This window comes from Chroicocephalus ridibundus, chromosome 1 (genome assembly GCF_963924245.1).
Source record: "Chroicocephalus ridibundus chromosome 1, bChrRid1.1, whole genome shotgun sequence".
Taxonomy (NCBI): Eukaryota; Metazoa; Chordata; class Aves; order Charadriiformes; family Laridae; genus Chroicocephalus; species Chroicocephalus ridibundus.
The window spans coordinates 23,585,023-23,599,749 of record NC_086284.1 but is presented as its reverse complement, the minus strand read 5'-3'; the positions used below and the strand labels follow the sequence as shown (position 1 = coordinate 23,599,749).

Sequence of the window (14,727 nt, the reverse complement as noted above, 5' to 3'; positions counted from 1 at the left end):
CATGCCAGCGTCTCCTTTAGAATAAAGTCTGTATTAATAAGCTATTCAAAAGGATGAACAGAAAGAATGAATTCATTTTCCAGAGTCACTCAGAGAAAGTCATGGCAGTCTCTCCAAATGTTATCAGGATCAGGCAACTTCTATGTGATGTCTGTTGCAGCTGGCTGCAAAGATAGCTTGTTACTACAACCAGCTTCAGTCAATCCACTTACTATGCGGGATGCATTTTCCTCTTTCTTCACGTGACTGCAGACAAAATAATAAAAATATTCTCACTGATGCTTTTAGTTAGCTTATTGGTTTTATATAGTAATTGTCTTTGGAGAATACTGTAGAATGGAACAGAATTAAGAAAGAAACGGTAACTTATTTTTTATGTACATTTTTTTTAAATTACCATACATACTTATTTTCCATTTTTAGCACTCATGTTTTTATGCACCACAAAAGGACAACCCGGTAATTTTGAATCAATGGGGTCAACTGGGGCAGCATAGGTATTTCATGCATTTCCAGAACCTGGAGGACTTTACAGAGTAAAAACACTTCGAACCGTTTCCTTTATCAATAAATTCCTGACTATCTCAGATTCCAAATTTACAAGATTACAGTTAGAAAATGGCGAAGACAGGCCAAGACACAGAATATATTTGTGTTTAGAGACATAAATAGCTTTTTACAATGTAGCCCCCAAAATCATGGCTCTTATTTATAGTAATAAGAATTTCTTATTCGTCAAATTAATGTACACAAGCATATTTTGCTGTTGAAACTTTTCAAGAAGTATTAGTTTGGCTTTGCACAATTCACATAAAGACTGGGAAAAAAAAATATCTACATGGATGTGTCTGTCTGCCTGTCAGCAAAGCTGCAGCCTGTCAATGGAAGACCTTTCCAGTTGTCTAACTGTATTTTAGGTGCCTTAGAGCATATGCAGCACCTACACGGGGCTACCAAATATGGGAGACTCCTGTCCTTCCACCACAACTTACTGGCCAGACAGGACACCATAGGGTCCAGATGCCCATCTTCAGTCAACTTAACTATGCTCTAATTGTCTACTTCAAAAGTAGTCTTGGAACTCTTTTCCTAAAGTTTTTATCAGCTACAAACACAAGCACAGTGTTTAAGAAATACGCATATTGACAATTACGCTGTTTCTCTAGTAAATAACAAGCAAGCTGACAGTAAGACTATGTCTCAGAAAGAACACTACGGCAGATCAAGCCTGAAGACAGTGTGTGCAATAATCTTTGAATCTTTCCAAAGTTTTAGCAGGTCTCGGTAGGTTGAAATTGGATTTGAAATTCCTTCAAATTCCTAACCATTCACAGGAAGTTTGTGCAGACAATTACACTGGCTAAGAGATACCTCGGTATTTGAGATGAAGTTTCAGTAGGATCATTATCCCTATGAAAAATCCACATATGGGAGACGTGCCAAAAATATTTGTAGCTTCCTTAGCCCCTGTAAATAATATTTTATTATTGCAACTCGTAAGAGACAGAAAAACCAGAGAGTATCTGACCGTGTGAAGACAAATTCAAGATCCAAGGAGTAGTCTTCTGCTAACTAATAAATCTGTAACTATCATTGTAGAACTTTTTGCCACATGAATAAAAACATCATCGCCAGGAAAAATGCATAAATAGTAGACACAGCTGTGAGGTAACTTGTAGCTGTATCCCTATAGCTCCACTAGGTATTCCAAAACCCCACAGAGCTGCAATTTAAATGAAAACAGGATTTTGTATGCAGCCATAAAATTATTTTAGTCTAGTAATTTCTGCTGTTAATTACAGTTTTCTGCACACTGTGCAAAAAGACTCTTTGAGTCCATGATCATGATTTACACGGAGAGCCGAAAGCTGCAGTACTCACGGTAAAGAGACTGACCCTGAGTCAGAGATTATACCTGAAAATGACAGTACAATCAATAAATCCTAATGATGGATAGATGAGAAGCAGATTTCACAGATGGCCTCAACTCCTGGATATTTGCATGAGGAGCTGATTTCTGGATAGGTGGGGACCTTGAAGTAAGCCTGCCAGTGAAGAGTGGATGCAGCAAATGTCTGCTGGAAACATGGGCTGGAAAAATGAGAAAAATTTTCTGCACTTGTTCAGCGGCTTGATGATAGGACTAAAGAAAACACATGAATCAGCATGCATGTCCAAAAATGATTATCTGGCAATATAAGGTCTTCAATCAGTTTTGCATTCATCACCGATGAAAGTCTGGCATGCTCAAAGACATACGTGCAGGTGCCAAGTATATACACAACCTGAGACAAGAATTCTCTGGCACGCGTAGGCACTTGCATTTTTTGTTGGAATGGGAGACTGAATGGATTTGTTATTAGCGTATTTTTGGACTCAGCTGAGCAACTAATAACTATACATGCTGGGTTTGGGTTACTGACTGAACTGGCTGCAAGCTAACCTATCATTCAGACACCAAAAAAAAAAAAAAAGAAAAAAAAGCCTGACCACCGATCCAAACAAAAAAAAAATGCCATAATTTACACATACTTTCAAAATATTCCAAAGAATTCAGTATTGTGTAAAAGACCTTGTATAATGACAGCAACAATTCCAAGAAAACGTGTGACATACCCCCTGTGTCTTAGAAAGATTACCACAAGAAAAGATAATTCCAAAACTCAGAACAGTTTAGCGATTATTAGGTTTAGCCAGAAGATAACAGAGATACACAGCACCATACTTTTAAGGGAATGGAGAGTGGGATGTTTTCTTTTAGTATAGATATTTCATTTGTCTCAGATTTAAGATTAACCTTCACTTATGGGAATAAGAAAGCAGTAACAGCGAAAATTCGCTTACCATATATACATACTTTCTTGCTCAAAGGCTAGTGTTTCAAAAAATACAATCTATTCCTATAGTCATGAAGAGAGTCTCTAAGTAGGGATCAGAAAGGTAGGTGCAAGCTGGACAAAGAGCAGAATCATACATATATCATAATTATACAGTATTAAGAACCCAGTAACCTATGTTGATGGCTTATCGCAGACACTTCAGAAGTATAATGACCTCCCCTAAAAAGGCAGGTCTGATGAGACTGCTACTTTGTTCACAGCCATGAGTCAAATCGTGCTGTTAAGAAGACAGCACATGCTAACAAAACTGTATTACTAAAGAAGGAAAAAAAGACCTTTTCCCCAACATGTATGTGTTTTCTTTGAAGGCCTGTTATTTTAGCTAGGGGGCTGGGGGAGAAGTTTCACTGCTGATAAAGGCAAAGTTGACTTTACCTTTCTTTTGAGAAGTTAGAATTACAGATTTCAGCAGCCTCACGTTTGCTATAATCCTAAACATGCAATGCTCAATATTAACACAAACAAACTATGCCCCTTAAAATGTAGTATCTTTAATTGCATTTTCATTTTCTTAATGTATGCCCTTGCATTAAAATCAAGAGAGACCTGTGCAATGCTATTGTCATAGATTTCAAAGCAACGTTCAGTTGCATCAAGAACCAAAGCATGTCTACAATGCTTAACCTGAAACAATCTTTCAGAACAAAGAAAGTCTTTATTGATATCTCGGGTAAATTCTTTGCAAAACTTGACTGAAATGTCCTAGTAATTCCACCATTGAAAAAGCAATGATGAGGGAGTCTACTTATCCCCCAAACCACAGTGCTTTTTTGCACCTTTTTTAGTGGCATTTAAATTAACTACTACCACAACTTAATGTCATGACTATTAATGGTGGTTTAGTTCAAAGGAGTAATAAATAATTCAGACCATCTAAATTTTGTGCTGTAACTTTCTCTACACAGCATTGAATGTTCTTGGATCAAAACACTACATTTGACAAGATAATTTAATTAGACTCCAGTAGAAGGCTATCTGAACACACTCCTTTGAGACAGATGCCCATTTGCAGGTGAACACCGCATGCATAGCTTACAGCTGAACATAACAGTGGCCAAATTTTGTATAGTCACTATCTTGTTTCTGATAAAAAGGATGCTTATGAAAAAAAAAAAAAGTAAGAAATAGGTCAAGGATTGACACTTCCATCACTGGCATGTTGTTCTACCTCTCTGCACTTGAGACTGACTAGGAGACCTCCTTGCGCAGAAACTGCCTCTGGACCATCTCCACCTGATGGCTACCAGTGAACTCAGTCCATCAATCTGAATACTCTGCTGTGAGGTCCTTCATGCATGTGCCTGTTATAATATCCTGCGGCAATGAGTCTGACAGCTTAATTACTTAATAATTTCTTATATTTTATTGCTGACTGATAATTTCACTGAATGTTCTCACGCAATGAGCAACGGTCAATAATGAGCCCCTCTTCACCTTTTTTCATGCCACTCAATGTCACTGACTTCTGTCACACTACCTTTTAGCACCTCTTTTACAAGTTAAAGCGCTGTAATCTGTTTGATCACCTGTTGAAGAAGATGCATCTCCTTGATGCGTTTTCTGCCTTTCCCTCAATTGTTTGTAAAGGCGTATCTTTTGAGAAAGAATAACTGTAACTGCCAATGGTATTTAAAATTAACAGAAACGCATTCATTTTCTCCATTTTATATATTTTTTTTTAATGTTGCTCTTGGTTCCTATTCTACTAATTCGAAATACTCATTCACTTTTCTGACCATCACTGAGCCATGAACTCACATTTTCAGAAAGTTATATTCAATAATTCCAGTCCTCTTCTTTGAAGATCCAACAGTATTCAAAAAACAGATGATTAAGGGCAAGAGCTAAAGCAAATATCCTTTGAGAATTTACTTAGCATCTACTGAGAATGAAAGTTAATATGTCCAGGAAATAATGCTGCTGTTTTAGTAGCAACTACCTTGATTAATTCACTATGATTCAGCTAAAGCTCTCACCTTAACACTAGCTTTCTTCTTCAAATAATTTATGAGTTCATTGAACAGCATATGTTCCAGTATCTCTTAGCCCAACACCTCACTGGTAATCTGTGTCACCTGGGGAAAAAAATAACCATTTATTTCCATTCTCTCTTCCCAGGTTTTTAAGCAACTATTTCCCCTTGAGAGAATCTTCTCTCCTACAACACAGACTCTTTTAGCGGTTTTGGTAATAAATATTTTAATAACTTTGAGGAAATTTCATTGATAGTTCTCTTTAATTCAGGAGATAAAACCCAAACAATTATCACGTACCACACTGTTTCAGAACTGCTTGTGTCATACTGTACATCAATGAATACGTGGGTGTGCTGAAGCTTTTCACAAATAGACTAGGAATATACATAAGCACACTCTCATTGCTGGCAAAGGAGACCTCTAACCAGATTTGGGAAAAGCAACTTGGAAAGCCCCCTGCTTTAGATTGTACAACAGCTCTTTAAAAGCATACACTCATTGGATATATATGATGGAGGAGAACAGCAGCAAGATTCAAAACCACCCTTTGCAGAACAGAACTTTAAACAGAGAAAGTGGAAGCAATAGGCAACAACACATCAAAGGCCTTCTGCAGCGAATTTGTGTCTACAAATAGTGCCTCGTTAGAATGAACTGACCCTCCAAAGCGGAGAATAAAAGCGCACAAAGTTCAGAACACCAAAAGCTCTGATTTTTCACAATCAGTACAGGATCAGGAAGGAGCTGCTAAGATTCACCTCTCACTGGAATTCAATGGGCTTTCAGAGTGCCTTCTGCTTTTTTTATTTTAAACATACATTTTGCCTGTCTGTTATAGAATAACTGGAAAAGAGACGCTTATCATCCTTCCTGCCAATGCTGGTGACAACGTAAAGCAAAAGGTGAGCTTCATAAAACCAGCACATGATTCATAAATACGTATGAGGTAGTTCTGATCTGTTGGCTAAAAGTGGAACTTCCCTTATAACATGTATTTTTCACTTAAAAATATATAATTTATTACAAACATTAAACAATCTTGAAAGAAAATAAAAGAATCCTCCCTCCCCTGCAGAATATCAGAATTGCCTTTCATAACTCTTCAACTGTTCAGGAAACTGGGTGCTGAAGCCAAAGCATCAAGTGCTGTGCTAAAGCCAGACATATATATTTTTGTGATTGCAACGATGAAGCTACACACATCATATTAAGGGATCCGTATTGCTTGCACCATTCTTCCGGGTAAAACCAGAAATTATATTATTTCTCACTTTTCTTTCTTCAAACTAGGGCTTTACTGTAGACTATCCTTTCCCTAAAGGAAAATAGTGAAAACATGCATATAAGTAAATTGGTTTTGCCAAGGACAAAGTGCTAAAGAAATTAACCTTTCTTTTCTTTTAGAAAAATCTTCAACTCTATTTTGAATATATTGATACTTTTTTTCAAAACAACAAATCCAAATGATTTATAGTCTTTCTTTATAACACTTCTTGGGGTGGAGGAAAACTTCCACAATTTCCAGTAGCTCATTCCACTTGCAAACATATAAATACCTGCTCTTTTGAAAAGCTGTTGTATGCTCAACAATAAAATTGGTTTCATGTTTTTCTAGCCTTTTCAATTTAAATTTTCCTTTAAAATTTTAGAATCTCCTCTCTAAAGAATTAGCCTGGCTGCAGACATCTAGCTCTAAGTATTTCCAGACTGGCTGATCTCTGATTACTTCTATGGATGGAGTACCCAATATATGTGATAGAATGAAATTTTTCCAGGTTGGCAAAAGCACTAGAAAGAAATAAAATCCTGTGAGTAAAAAAATCCTAACCAAAATAAGGTAGTTTCAAAAGAGACATGATTATAAGAAACACTCCAAAACCAAACTGGAAACCTCGCTGAATTCATCTTTAAGTTTAAGGAACCAGGTAAGCTAACTAATAAAAAGTTAACTTCACTGGTAATACAGCATATCAAAACCATCATGTTTTCTTGACAAAGGAGACCCAGTTCCCCTTGCTTTTTGGTTTACAAAGTACACAGTACTATCAAGAGCTGCCAATTCTTATCAGCAATTCCTGAAGTTTATGTAAGAACGATTTTCATGCATTTTGTACTTATGAAACTCAAAACACCGAAATGAAGCAACTGTTACTGTGAACACCATTGATCTTGATTCAGACAAGCACCCACCCTATACAGTTACCATCTATGTTCTCACTGACTGGGAAGAGTGAAGACACATACCATCATGGGTTTGGTTAACCTGCCAGAAAAGGGAAGCCCTGATGTCTGAAGGAATAATCACTCAATGTTCAAGCAGCTACCACCTGAGTGAATTTACTCTAAAATGTTAGTTGAAGAATATGAAGCACCAGGAACATGTATGCTACCATACAGTACACATAACCAGACACTATCATATATACCACGCATACATACAGAAGTCATTCCCCAACCATAATGTTTTTTCCCACCAATGCCCACTACAACGAATCTGGCGGAATCACAATGTGCATGTCTACAATTGCCTCAACAAATTTTATAGACCGAGAGGAACAGGAGAGCATTCTTCACACTGACAAGACCATTACGGTTGTTCAATTTCACTTGGTCTTGCACTGACCAAAGCAATTAAAGAGCTTCCCGAGATGACCTTGGTTTAGCCAGCCAGTGAACTAAGGGAGGAAGGAGATCTCACTGCCTACAAGGCTTAGTGAACTCATCACATGCCTGAAAAGATCCTGAGAAGACCTCTAATCATGTTTGTAACTGGGCCTGACTTCCTTCTAGGTCTGTAAAGAACACAGGTCATCCAACGATGAATGTCCCAAGAGAAGTAATAATATGACCTTGCACTTCAGACAAAAAGATGGCTCTGGCCGTCAAGTGTCAAGACATAGTAAATGGTTTTCTAAAAACTAAACCTTCTTTCTAAAGAATAGAAGGCTTCAGAACACAGTGTCAGCTCAAATAACAAGGAGGCGGCAGCAGGCCGTCTCTAGACTTCCACAATGGCTGCTATCATACTCTTTTCAAGACTGGTTACAACCTTCTTTCTCATATGATTTTGGGGAGTTTGTTTTTGAGAGTGGAGTATGAGATTCCACAAAAAAATTCTTTAATCAGCCAGATCTTTCCACTTCAATTCTCTTTTCTTGGTGTCTGATTCAAATACTCGCAGGTTTGGAAACTGACACCAGGAAAAGACTGAGTACTTTTTATTTATGTACATGTGCACCTCTGTGAAAAATATATACAAAAAATACCGGTGTCCTCAAACCTCCTAGCAAAAACCATGCCAAACTTCATAGCCCGAAGAAGTGTTGTGCCTAAAGAGATCAAGCCAAAGAAACAGTATTATGCTATGATTTTTCACATATTACTTTTGTCACAAATAACATTGCAAATTACATTACAATTCCCCATTAACAAAGAAACTTTATTTTGGAAAAACTGCCAGACAGTTATGTAAAGAACTTCCTTGTTCCTGAAATCAAATAAATTGCTGGGTTTAGCATAAACTTATAAATATGCTATTTTGTCATTTTTTTAATTAATGCATTTTTTTTCTGTACACATTGCACAATTTCTTGAATCTTGAAACTTCTTCCTCAAAACTGTCCTATTCTAAATACTACCTACTTTTCTACAACACAGACATGTTTTTACTGGTAATTTTTCATGATAATAATGAGTAATGGTGTTCACTACAGAAAATTCAAATTCCATAGATCAACTCTTACAAAACAAATAGAAGCTGTCTCTCCAGGTTTATACAGACATGACATTATGAAGTTTTCCACATTTTTTATAAAAAATGTTCATCTTCAGAAGTAGTGAATGTTTAATGCACAACCACGAGTTAGTAATTTATTTTTGTGTGTATTTTTGTGTGATCTACATATGTCGCAGTTTACAAAAGTAATTCTTCAATTTCAGAGGCTGATACACGTTATGTGACTTAAATCAACGGCAATATTGACAAATACATTAATTTGGAACATTATAGTGAGCCTCTCCACTGAAGTGGAAAAAAAAGATAATTAGATGTTCAGTATCACTCTGTTAAATCTAAACCTCTACATATCAGCAGCAAGCAGGTAAATTTAACATCAAATTTAATATAATGACGATTTCTTAAGAGACTTCAGATTGCTAAGATTTTCAGGACATATACCCCTAACAACAAATCCTATTTTTCAATCCTATATGTAGTTTTCCTCTAATGTTTTCATAAATGTGTACAAATGTTGACCTTGCATGACATTTAGAAATTATCTAAAACACGGTAGTTAATCAAACAGCTCAGTAATTTGACTATATTATTCCCCAATATTTGCTGACTAAAGTCACTTATTATGAATAATTGTCAGGAACTAAAAAGCAAAACTAGCACTTATATTACCTTGGTAATTTTTGTGAAGTTTGTGGAAAGCATTTTAATTACAAGCAGTATACATGATACGAGGCAAGGTACATTGCCCAGGAGTATTTTGACCTGACATTCAAGAAAAGGTATTTGGTTGCTCAGTGAAAACTACTGCATTAAAAAGAATTTCTAAACTTGAGGCCTCAAAAGCACCTTCTTTTCTTGCAAGCTGTGACAACAAAACCTTTATAACACAGAAATACATATTACTCCTGCTTTAGGCTTGATAATAGCTGGTAACAGACAATAATACCCGTATTTATGCACTCATATAATACCTACAGACTGAAACCCGTTGCCTTGATTTTATTTTTAAAATAGGTTACAATACCATATTCAGAGAATCATTATTACCAATTAATTAACAAACTGGAAGACTTTCTTAAGAGGGGCTTCTCCAGTCTGTCCTGATATATAATATTCACCACTTTATTAATAAACTTAAATGACAAGAGTATACTTATTAAATCTGAGCATGACTTTAGTCCAAGGAGAGCTAGAAGCTGGAGCCAGAAGTCCTAATATACAGGACTAAAATTCAGAATAATCACGCTAAACTGAAGACATGATCTAGGAGAAAATTAAGATGCAATTCAAGAAGGTAAATAATTTATGTAAGCATCATCAACGGAGAAAATAGAGGATAAGGACAAATAATAGGTAGCTATTCTTCAAAATGGTATTTTGGTGGTTGGAGTTACCAAGAGCTAAAAGGGATCAGCAACAGAATATTCTCACATAGAAGACAACACACTGCCTTGAAGTGTAAACTAATCTTTACAGTTTACTTGTTGGTTAGGCTACAGGTTTACTTTTTTTATAGAGAGCACTCTACCTAAGGAATGCAGAAGAACTAAAAGGAACTCAGCAGAAAATAAGAACTGCTAGAGGTCTAGAAAAGCTGACATAAAAGGAAAAATTAAAGCATTAGGAGTTGAGAGGAGACTGAGTGGTGATCTAACAGAAGACAGGGAAAAACACACAGAATGGGCACGCAAAGGAGAAACCTCACTGCTCATTACACAGGGATAGTACTTATTTGTGGCCACCAGAAGGAATCCTTTCACAAAAGCTAGCCCTTACTTTCTACAGATTGCACATTCTACAGTATGCACTCCCCAGTGCCTGGGTGTTGAACTTGTAACTAAGATGGAATTTTCTTTAGCCAGTATTCCATTTTGCATCAGTCTCTTGCTTCTACACAAACACTACACTCAGTTAACTAGTTCACCGTCATTTTACCTAGCTCAACCGCACCAAACAGGTTTAACAATGAAGTAATGCATTTTCTGTCATGGTTCAAGAGAAGCCTTCAAGAGAAGGCTTTAAAGTATAGCAGTACAAGGTTTGCAAACCGAACAAGAAAAATGCTTTATATGCAACCATAGTTTTCAGGTAAAGGCAAATACCTCAACTGTTTGTCCAGGTATACCTTTACCCCAAATCCTCAAGGTATGAAGTATCTTCAAAAGCTGGTAACAGTTTTTACGGCAAAAGTTCATCACCCTCAATTCCTGAATTCCTTCTCTTTTTTCCCCTTTTAACAAACTTCCCACGCTTCGATACCTTAATGGCATTTTATATGCCTCCCTTGCTCCACCTGGCCATTTTCACTGCTTAAGACTTCACATGCTGTAAAAGAACATTTGTTCAACACATGTTTAAACTCCTGACTCCTAACATGAGCTTAGCTTTAGATAGCAATAGCTATATAGAATTTGGACGTGTTATCAGAATAGAAAGCTTATTAGCAAACAAAGCATTTTGCTTCAGGATGTTATAAAAAGCAAAAATCCACGCTCCACCTCTATGTAGCTTAAGCACTGCTGCATCAACAGTACTTTCATGAGTTTAACTGGGATGCCAATATGAAGAAAATTAACTCAAATACCTGTTTAAAGAAATAAAACCATAGGCATACAAATATTAAATCTGTACTCAGAATCTTAAATTAGATCCTACATCACTACATTAATTCTTTCTTCCCTCTTAGTTATATCCAAGCAGTCATTTTACAAGCGATATAATCACTTTCACAGACACATTGAAAAGTTAGTCAATGACAGTTTAGAATGACACCTTCTTTTAGTGCACTACACATGCTCGTTCCTATGCGAACCAAGTTTTAACTGTCATGCTGCCAAGAAAAATGATAATTCCCTAGTCATATCTATCTTTTAAAGGAAGTTAAGATCTACAGAACAATTTACAATAGAAAATTGTTTCATATGTTTAATAAAATCTGCCACTTGCATGAAAGCCCAGAGAGATGTTACACTGGAAGCTGACAATGAAAAAAAAAAAACAAAACCCTAACCAGAGGACAAAACACACAAAAGTGGGAAGCTTTTCAAGTTTTATACATGCCTATACTTCTCTTTCCTCAGCCCCCTCTCAGCTTAATCAGTATAAAAGTCCATTAATAAAAAACTGAGCTACTGAAAAAGTAGTCTCCAAGCTGCATTCGGTCATTAACTGCCATAGACCTTCTTAGGAGGATAACAGTGTGTTTAAGAAAAGTCTCAATCTGAAAACCAGCGTTAACTACACTGCTTTATCAATGTCCAGTGAGCAATCATTGGCATTACCTGCAGTAACAAATGCTGTTGCTCAATCTAGCATGCTTTTGAATGCTCCCCTAAATTTGGTTCCAAATTTGTTAATTACTAAAAAAAAAAAAAAAGCAAACCCCAAAAAGCTATACATCCTCTTCTGATTTAATGAAATTAAGTTCGTTGCATTCAAGTTTTTCTTTTGGCTTTTGCAACGAACACCGTATTTGAAAATTTGGAAGTAAAATAGAACCACAGATGGTAACTCTTAAGGTAGATTCTCTCTGATTTAATCAAGGGAGTTAGTGCAGAACATTCTCTATGAGGGAGACCTCACCTTATTTAAAATTACTTAAATCTTTTCATTCTCAAGGCAGTTTGCAATGTACACATCTTTCTTTGGGCTGGTAAGGAAGGGGGCTTTTGAAGGTATAGATTTTTTATTTGTTTGTCTTTAAGGTGGTTCAGTGTCATTTTCTCACTTTGTAGAACTGGTACATAGAACCTCTGTGCAGCACTCTGTTCACTTTTTATTCCTTAAATGACTTTAGAAAAACTAATAAAAAAAAACCCACAAATCCGATCTGTTTTCCTTTATAAGCAAAGGGGGACGAAAATCACTGTGAAACACTGAAGGTGGGATTTAATCTCCAATAGCGTTAATGATAATCCACAAATTTCACTCAAAGTTTATACCAAATCCACAAACGTTCAGTTAAAAAGCCCCAGCAGGGTGTGATTCAGGAAGAACAGCCGTGCATTTAGAGTAATGCCATAGAATACAAGCAGCACACTGAATTCCCAGGTGTACCGCTATGCATTTCTTTCTGCTAAGCTTTTGTTGTTTTGGTTTTTTTGTTGTTTTTTTTTTTTTTTTACTAAACATCTCTACGCTGGCGCAAGGAGGTTAGCAAATTCCACGGAAGACCATTAAAGATGCCAACATTATACCTCTACGGATGCTTAACCCTACCTCCCCGCGGCGAACGGCACCCGAGGTCGCAGGAGTGGAACAAGTCCGGCGAAGCGCTGCCGACACCGCTCCCGCCACGGCTCGGGTGGGGGGACCCGCCGCGGCGCCCACGGCCCCTTGTGCCCCCCCGGCAAGGGCTGCGCCCCCTCCCCACGCTTCTCCCTGCCCCTCGCCCTCCCGCTGCAAACTTTCTGCCGGCCGCAGCCCCGGCACCGAGCCGCGGCCGCCCAGGCAGGGGGACTCCGAGGCCCCGCTGCTCGGCGCCTCCCCCTCCCCCCCCCGCGGCGGGACGAGCATCGCCTCAGCGACCCGGCGGAGTTTCCAGAGCGCGAAGTGGGTCTCGCCGAGACCGACGTGCACCCTCTGCACCCAGGACTTGCCTCCTCGCCTCCCTCCTCCGCCCCTCGGCAAGCGGCGGGAGGGCAACTTTTCCGATGGCGCTTGCCCTCTCCCGGGCCCGGCCGGGGCGAGGCGCGCAGGGCTGGGGAGGGCGGGGGGAAGGCGTGCGGGGCCGTTACCTGATGTCCCCGCTGGGCAGGGCAGGGCAGGGCAGAGTCCCCGCGGTCCCCTTCATGCCCGACCCGCCCTGAGGCACAAGTCTTCATCCAGCTTCCTCCCCCGCAGGCAGCGCCTCCTTCCCTCCTCCCGGCGGGGCGGCAGCCCCGGGCGCTGGGCGGGCGCCGCTCTGGCAGTCTCGCCGGCGCGGCGGGGAGGGAAGCAAGCAGGCGGGGAGGGAGGAGAAGAGGCCGAGCAGGGGGCGGGAAACGAGCTGCTCCCTCCTTCCCTCCCTCCTCCACACGGCGGCCGGGCAGCAGCCCCGCTTCCCGAGCCGCCAGCACCCTCCTCGCCCGGTGGCCCACGGCCCGCCCCGGCGCCCGCCCTCCCCGCGGCAACAGGCGCCCGGTGCGGCCCCACCGGCAGCAGCTCCGCGGCTCTGACAGGGCTGCCCCCTTCACCGCGCCGCAGCTCTGTCCCCCCGCGTCTTTCGCGGCCGGCGGGTCCCTGGGGCCTGTCGCCGCCGGCAGGGAGGGCACGGCAGGGCAGAGAGCGGCCGCCACCTCTGGAGGGCGCCCCCGCCCCGCCTCGGCAGAGGGCGGCTGAGTGGGGCCATGGGACGGGCAGGGCTGGGCTCGGCCTGTGCTGGGGAGCGGGTTTGGGGTCATGGAATCACAGAATGGTTCGGGTTGGAAGGGGCCTTGAAAATCACCTATTTCCAACCCCCTGCCATGGGCAGGGACACCTCCCACTAGACCAGGCTGCTCAAAGCCCCATCCAGCCTGGCCTTGAACACTTCCAGGGATGGGGCATCCACAGCTTCCCTGGGCAACCTCTTCCAGTGCCTCACCACCCTCACAGTAAAGGATTTCTTCCTAATATCTAACCTAAATTTACCTTCTTTCAGTTTAAAATAATTACCTCTCGTCCTATCACTTCACTCCCTGATAAAGGGTCCCTCCCCATCTTATCTGTGGGCCCCATGATCACTTCGTCCAACTGCCGGACCAACTCAGGACTGACCAAAAATTAAAGTATGTTATTAAGGGCATTGTCCAAATGCCTATTAAACCCTGTCAGGCTTGGGACATCGACCACCTCTAGGAAGCCTGTTCCAGTGTTTGACCACCCTCTTGGCAAATAAATGCTTCCTAATGTCTAGTCTGAACATCCCCGGTGCAGGTTTAAATCATCTGCATGTGTCCTGTCACTGGATGCCAGGGAGAAGACCTCAGCAATTAAGTTCTTTGAATACTCGAAGGCTGCTATAAGGTCTCCCTGGAGCCTTATCTTCTCCAGGCTGAACAGCCCCGGCTCTCTCAGCCTGTCCTCATAGGAGAGGTGCTCCAGCCCTCTGACTACCTTCATGGCCCTCTGCTGGACCTGCTCCAACAAGTCCATG

The 14,727-nt window shown here is 40.3% G+C and overlaps 1 protein-coding gene across 2 annotated transcripts in view; it reads right to left on the bottom strand.

Moving 5' to 3' along the window:
- The window catches only part of SGCG (sarcoglycan gamma), a 141,134-nt gene extending 127,523 nt beyond the window's left edge, over nucleotides 1–13,611 (bottom strand). Inside the window, exon 1 of one of the 2 annotated variants that reach the window (XM_063331254.1) lies at nucleotides 13,349–13,611. The gene's annotated coding sequence lies outside the window, so the exon portion shown is untranslated. The remainder of the gene's footprint in view (nucleotides 1–13,348) is intronic. The other variant, XM_063331244.1, reaches the window with a different exon arrangement.
- Nucleotides 13,612–14,727: the final 1,116 nt, after the last annotated feature.